Raw genomic sequence first — 7,806 nt, forward strand, 5'->3', positions numbered from 1 at the left:
CCAAAATTAATTTCATCTTATTCTTCGTCATTTTCTGATTCCAAAAACATAAACATATGTTATATTTGGATTACAAACAAGCTCTGAAAATTAAAAATATGAAAATTATTATTAAATTATTCCTTGTCGGTCCCTGATTCCAAAAACATATAGATATGATATGTTTGGATTAAAAACAAACTCAGTAAGCTAAAAAGAATAGACATACAGAAAAGCGTGTTATCCTGCTCAGCGCGACCACTACCGCACTATTCTGCATGGCGTGTCGATTTCACTGCCTTTGCCACGAACGGTGGACTGACGAAACTACGAGTATGTGGTCTTGGTGAAAAAAAGCAGTGCGTTCAGTTTCATTCTGTGAGTTCGACAGCTTGACTAAATGTTGTTATTTCGCCTTACGCGACTTGTTTTGATTTTTTTTTTTAAGTTTTAATTCGATCATAAAAATCATATGTATACGTGTTTGTGTGCGTGCTTGTCAGTGTGTCTGTTTGTATGTGTCTGTTTGTGTGTGTGTGTGTGTGTGTGTGTGTGTGTGTGTGTGTGTGTGTGTGTGTGTATATGTCAGTGTTTGTGTGTGTGTCAGTGGTACGTGCGTGCCGCGTGCGTGCGTCAGTGTTTGTGTGTGTGGTACGTGCGTGTGTGCGTACGTGCGTGCGTGCCGCGTGCGTGCTTTAAGTGTGTTTGTGTGTGTGTGTTTGTGTGTGTCTGTGTGTGCCAGTGCGTGCGTGTGCGTGCGTGCGTGCGTGTGGCGTTTCAGACTGTCTACCTGTTTGTCTCTTTGTCTGTCGTTATCATGTCTTCAAGTTCTGTTGTGTGTGGGATTTTGGTTTGTATTTTTGAAAAGAGCCTTTAAGTTGTAGGCGTACACCTGTCGTATTGTAAATCAGTCAGGTGAGTTTACCTGTAACCTGCGGCATGTCTCCCTGTGACCAGGGGTGCATTGACTTCTGAGGTCGGGGTCGGGCTGGTGGAATGGACCCTGGGTTTATCATCCGCCTGTTTTGTCCGTCACTGAGGTGGCACAGTACAGTATGTACAAGAACTGTACGATGATACAGTACTTTTGTACCTGGCTTGTACAAATCAGTACACGCGGGGTGGCAGGTACGGGTCACACAGGTGAAAAGTTCACTGCCTTACTTTTCCCTCCACCCCCATCTCCATCCTCTACCCTCAGCTCCTTCCCACCTGTGGCTGAGCCCCTCCCCCTAGCCCTCAACCCCTTCCTCTTTCACCTTCATTAAACGCCCCTCTCTCTCTCTCTCTCTCTCTCTCTCTCTCTCTCTCTCTCTCTCTCTCTCTCTCTCTCTCTCTCTCTCTCTCTCTCTCTCTCTCTCTCTCTCTCTCTCTCAGAGGGTAGCATTTTCACATTTTACACACACACACACACACACACACTCGTTACCAGACACTTTCTAGGCACAAAACACATATTCCCTTAACCCACCATGTTACACCTTTACCTTCAGCAGTAACCGCTAAACCGGCACGGTTGGCCTGGTGGTAAGGCGTCCGCCCCGTGATCGGGAGGTCGTGGGTTCGAACCCCGGCCGGGTCATACCTAAGACTTTAAAATTGGCAATCTAGTGGCTGCTCCTTAAAATTAATATTAAAAGTCCTACGGTTTTGAGCCATTAAGGACTTGAGTGTTTGTCCGCTTTCAAGTGGCTGCTCCGCCTGGCGTCTGGCATTATGGGGTTAGTGCTAGGACTGGTTGGTCCGGTGACAGAATAATGTGACTGGGTGAGACATGAAGCCTGTGCTGCGACTTCTGTCTTGTGTGTGGCGCACGTTAAATGTCAAAGCAGCACCGCTTTGATATGGCCCTTCGTGGTCGGCTGGGCGTTAAGCAAACAAACAAACAAACAAGTAACCGCTAAAATCGATTTTCGATAATATTAACTCTATTGACGTCTACCGGCAAAATTACTAAATAACACGATTATTGACTTTAGTAGACTTGTGCTTTTTGTACTTAGGTCATACAGAGTGCATCCTTTCATTTTGCACAAAAGCCTGAAATTGTAAGGTGTCTTTTTGACACACAATGTTACAAGCTTGACGTCTTCTGTCTGCTTGAACTATTTGTGTGGTCGTTGCACTGTAAACACGATACTTGGTCCAGTGCAATAAGTTTGGGTAGCGTAGTTCCTTTGATGACGTCACAGCCGTGAGTTCTGACACCGATACATGCACAGCCTGGCCGTGACCTTACGGTTGATTTTCTTCTGTTCATAATTACGACGAAGTCACCGAGACAGACTTCTATTTCTAAATTCTTTGTCAGTTCCATGGAGAGGTGACACAATGTTTACGTGACTACGTGATGCTTCGCATTATGGCGTCTTCTACACCTGTTTTCACTTATGACGTCAGAGATGTCACTTTGAAATACACGGTCAAGAAGCTAGAGAAGTCTTTGTTTGTTCAGTCGACGTCGTATGTCACTAACACCACATAAGGTGACGACCAAATAGCCTTAATGCTGGCTGCTGCAAGGGTCGTTTTAACAACTGTCATTCGAGATTTCTCGCACCTTAGCTGTTGTCAGTCAGTCACAATCTCTGGATTGGGGTGTTTTTTTCAACTGGAAGAAACACCACCGCCTCAGCGACTCATCGAACTAAAAACGTCTCATTTGACCCTCTGTTCCAAAGAGAAATATCTGACGGTATAAGAACGAAGGAAAATTCGAGAAGACACCATAAAGCGAATAATTACGTAACGTAAACATTCTGTCAGATGCCTAATTGTTTTTGAGAACGAAGTTTGTCTCGGTGACGTCGTCATGTCATGCAATAGGAGAATACTGGCAAGGTCATCACCAGGCTGTGCATGTATCGGTATGTATATCATTAAGTGAACTGACATCAAATGATCTGTAGTGGTACGTATTCGGATCACTTTGTTTTGGTATGCCCTAAATATGCTGAGTTAAGAGAATATTATATTCCACGAAAATACACTAGAATCCCATCATTGTTTAAATTAACCATGCTGTTTTCAAACACTAGTAAGCCACTTTTGCTACGTTTTTCTACATTTGTTATGAAGGCGCTTTCCATTCGTAATCTGTAATCCGTAAACGAAACAGGGCGATACTACCTTACAAAGCATACACGCGCTCGTAAACATACACTCACAGACACACACACCATTCATATGACCACACGCAAACACAAACACCCATGTACGAGCAAGTGCGTGAAAAGCAGGATGTTCTTGTTTTTGTTTACTATGTGCATTTGTATGCTGGTGCTTGAGATGTGCTCATCTCCATGAAAAGGGCCCAAGGCATACTCATTAAAACATTCAGACTTCAGACTTCTCTCTCTCTCTCTCTCTCTCTCTCTCTCTCTCTCTCTCTCTCTCTCTCTCTCTCTCTCTCTTCTCTCTCTCTCTCTCTATCCCTCTCTCTCTCTCTCTCTCTCTCTCTCTCTCTCTCTCTCTCTCTCTCTCCCTCCCTCCCTCGTTGCACCTATCCATATTGTTAATTCATGCGCTGGATATGTCATTATGTTTAAGAGAAAGAGAGTGAGAGAGAGAGAGAGAGAGTGAGAGCGTGCGTGCGTTCGTGTGAGTATATATGTTAGAGAGAAAGAGATAAAAACCGGGGGATTGTCCATAAATACAAACACACGGCATGTATTACTGACCCCCCCCCCCCCCCCCCCTCCCCGTTGAAATGAACCTTGTGTGTTTGATCAATAAAATGTCTTACGTCTTACGTCCCTCCCTCCCTCCCTCCCTCCCTCTCTCTCTCTCTCTCTCTCTCCCTCCCTTCCTCCCTCCCTCCCTCCCTCCCTCCCCCTCCCTCCCTCCCTCCCTCTCTCTCTCTCTTCTCTCTCTCTTCTCTCTCTCTCTCTCCGCCCCTCTCTCTCTCTCTCTCTCCCCCCTCTCTCTCTCTCTCTCTCTCTCTCTCTCATAGCACAAGCACGCGCCACCGATACTGGGGTTATTTCTCACGTAACATACGGGTTCCTTTGTTCTCCCTGGATCTGGGAAGCAGTATTAAGTACTTCCAGCCTTTAACAGAAATGATTTGGAACACAAAAGAGCTACTGTACCTCGTTATAGTTACATACATCTTGATTTGATTTTTTTTTTGGGGGGGGGGGGTGGGGGGCGGGGGGAGTGGGAGGGGCCGGGGGGGGGGGGGGGAATTATTCATGCGAAAGTTCCAATAAAGGGAACCTTGCCTTATTGTATTAACAGTTGAGCGAATGATATACGTTTGGACGGCTAAAGCTTCCTTTACCTACTGGGTGAAGGGGGTTGTTTTCAGTTTCTCAAGCTAAGGCCAAAAAGAAAAATATGTCTGTTTCCGGTAACCCGACCGACCCTATTTTTAAGCGCCGACCCTTAAGGTTTTTTTCGCTTTTCGCAAAAAAAATAAAATAAAAAAAGTAAAAATATGAAGTCAAGTATACTTTATTTAGTTTCAATATATCTAGGTCAAAATCATGCGCTAAATAATTGTAAGTAGACTAAGGAAGCGTTTAAAAAAAACAACGTAAAAAGACGTTAACAAAACGTAAGAAAAAGGTTAAAAAATAAAAATAAAAATAAAAACAAATAAAAAACGACCGACCGACCCTATTTTTTTTTCGGCGATGTTACCGGAAACAGACATATTTTTCTTTTTGGCCTAATGGAAGGCGTCTTTCCCCTTGGCCTACAAGAGAGGTACACCTTGTCAGCAAAATTGCTGCTTTCCTGTGCACTGATATGTACCATTGTGTGTTTTAAAAGTCAGTGTTGCCATGCAGGTTAGATGCGTCGAAGCAAATTTTCCATGATAATAAATATATATATATTAATTTTCATGGAAATCATATAGTGTTTGCTATTTGTATAATTATGATTACGTATCTTTATCGGAAATCAGAAATGATTTGCGATTCAAAATAGTTACTGAGCCCATAGTGAGCCTACAGAGTCTGAGATAGGTATACACATTGTGAGATGGGGTTTTTTTTAAATTATTATTCATGCTAGACAATGTTGCGAACCACCTTGTTTTCACTACCTATTTTATTCATGTTTATTAAAATGTTTTTATATCGCTTCACGCGACTTGTTATTATGTGTTTATAAGTGAAGGAATGGTTTTTATCCAATGAAAAAACAACATGTACGACTCTATAGTTATTTACTGAATAGTTTTTATGAGAAAGAGCCTATCTTTCTAGCTATAACTGGTGTTTACCATTTGTGCTACTTTTGCGAGTAGAACTATGTACTATGTCACACTGTCTTCAAAACGGGTTCAGAAAGCGTGTTCAAAAGTTGGAACACTTTAATTTAGCGTGTTGCTGTACTGAAGCTATGTGTGCGCGGGATGTTATCTCTGGCAAGATTGTCAAAGTCGCAAAAAAGCTTATACATGCGATGAATCAACAGATGATGTTCAGGAAAAACCCAGCCTCACTGAGAAAGAATGTGTCTTCCGGATGAGCCTTTATCCGCAATAGAACTTCTAAACCAGTACAAGGATAACCATGCGGGACTCGTCAGTTTTCGAATAAACTGTATGAGGTGAAATATGATTGTATAGCAACATTGTCAAAAGTTCTGTTAACAGCCACTAAAGCAAAATGTTTATTAGTGCTTTATAATTGTTATAATTTCATATCATAGAACTGTCAGTCTTGTTTGGTAATGCCTCTTTAAGGAAGGAGTAGAAATGACAGGAAGTTCATCCCTGACAATGCAAGCCTGTGATGGGCAAGAGGTCACGGGGGGTTGGACCTTGTATCCTGTTTGGAGACCCTGCTCTCAACGACCACCCGTACAGGCTGAGTTTTAAGGAACAAGATCTCACTGACAGTTAAAAAAAAAACGCGTATTCTGTGTGTGTGAGTGTGTGTGTGTGTGTGTGTGTGTGTGTGTGTGTGTGTGTGTGTGTGTGTGTGTGTGTGTGTGTGTGTGTGTGTGTGTGTTATTGTTGTTGTTTTATTTTTAATGAAGGCGACAGATTTGTATTCAAAGCAGACAGAAGAAATGGAGGGTCTTTCTTTTGTTGTTTTACTTTTTGTAGGTGTAGCCTATCTGCCTTAGCACAACATGCGCCTTAATTAACTGATGACACAAGAAAACAAAGCGGCAGTAAGAAATAATGTTTAGATTTTAGAAAAATCGTCCAACAAACTTCAAACGGAACTGAACAAGTTACATTACCGTATACCTGCTGTCGTGTATACCAATACTGAAGAAGATAATACGTGACAAATTAATGCCGATATGACGCCTCAACAACCGTTATATAGTTATTCTTGGTTTGTTTGTTTTTTGTGGAGAGGTTCCACTGTGCAGTATTTCCAGAACATGGAGACAAACTATAAGGGCGTAAAATGAGAGAGAAGAGACCAACAAGGGAAGGGCAAACCTGGTTACCCCGGGGGAAGGAGTTCCACTAATAAACACCCCCTCGTTTCCACTGTGTCTTTGCCCCGGCCGCGAGCCGCAGGGAAAAATAATTGACACCCCCTCAAATCCCAATGTTTCTCACTCAAGGCGACCTTAGCGGCTTCAAAGCCCGAGACCTAATCTCCTGACCCCGAGGTCGAGAGGTCACGGGGGTGTTTGTTGTTTTCGCTACGACAGATGGCGAAGGGAAGGACAGAGAATTGGGTAACCGGCAAGGGTCAGTCGGGGTGAGGTCCGCTTGACCCCCAGTAGTAGCCTGGCCCCCTTCACCCTGCCCGGTGTCACGATTTCATCTTTCGCCTGTGTACATATTTCCCCCTCGACATATACTCAAGACTGAAATGCTGTTTCCTGGTAAAATTAAGAAGTGAACTTATTTATGGATGAAAAGCATGTCAGTTTCTTGCATGTGAAGAAAATTGGTGGTAAAATTTAATAGATTTTACCCAAAATCGAATTCTTCGAAAACGTGTAGCCTACTGAGTGGTTACGTCCCTTGAGTAAGAAGGAAAACATTTTAGGATGAATCAAATTTCTAAGTTAAATAAAACAAATTGGTTGGACAAATTTGGCCCCATGAATGTAAGGTACACAAGGTCGCTCATCAGTACTATCGAAGGGTGTTTTTTTGTTCAGTGTAGAGTTTATACTAGATCAACGAGGCCGAGAAGCGAAATATCAACACGGCGAAAGATGAAAACGTCACACCGGCCATGCGGTTTATACTCCAGGGCAAAGGGTGAGTCGGAGGTACTTGGGATCTTATTGGTTCGTGGTTCCAATGTTGGCCAATGAGGAGCAAGCTTCTGTTGGTGACAGAAGCCATGAATGAAACGTAGTTGCCGCAAAGGGTACATGGAAGTGTATGCTATGTGCAGAACAGTTGCTCTGTCGACTTTCTTGCTCGTCTGTTTTGTGGCTAAGCTTTTGTTTCCTGACCGACGTTCATTGGCTTTGTCCTTCCTTCTTTTCTTCATTTTAAATCAAAATAGAAAAAAAGGCTTTTTTCGACTCAAAATAAAGAAATGGGAAGTTGACAAAAAACAGTTCACATCTCTCTCTCTCTCTCTCTCTCTCTCTCTCTCTCTCTCTCTCTCTCTCTCTCTCTCTCTCTCTCTCTCCCCTCTCTCTCTCTCTCCCTCTCTCTCTCCCTCTCTCTCTCCCTCTCTCTTTCTCCCTCTCTCTCCCTCTCTCTCTCTATCTCTCTCTCTCCCCCCCCCTCCCTCTCTCTCTCTCCCTCTCTCTCTCTCTCTCTCCCTTCCTCTCTCTCTCTCTCTCTCTCTCTCTCTCTCTCTCTCTCTCCCTCTCTCTCTCTCTCTCTCGACATTTTTTTCTTTTTTTCGATAAATGCCTTTGATGACGTAATATCCGGAT

Source organism: Littorina saxatilis, linkage group LG12 (genome assembly GCF_037325665.1).
Source record: "Littorina saxatilis isolate snail1 linkage group LG12, US_GU_Lsax_2.0, whole genome shotgun sequence".
Taxonomy (NCBI): domain Eukaryota; kingdom Metazoa; phylum Mollusca; class Gastropoda; order Littorinimorpha; family Littorinidae; genus Littorina; species Littorina saxatilis.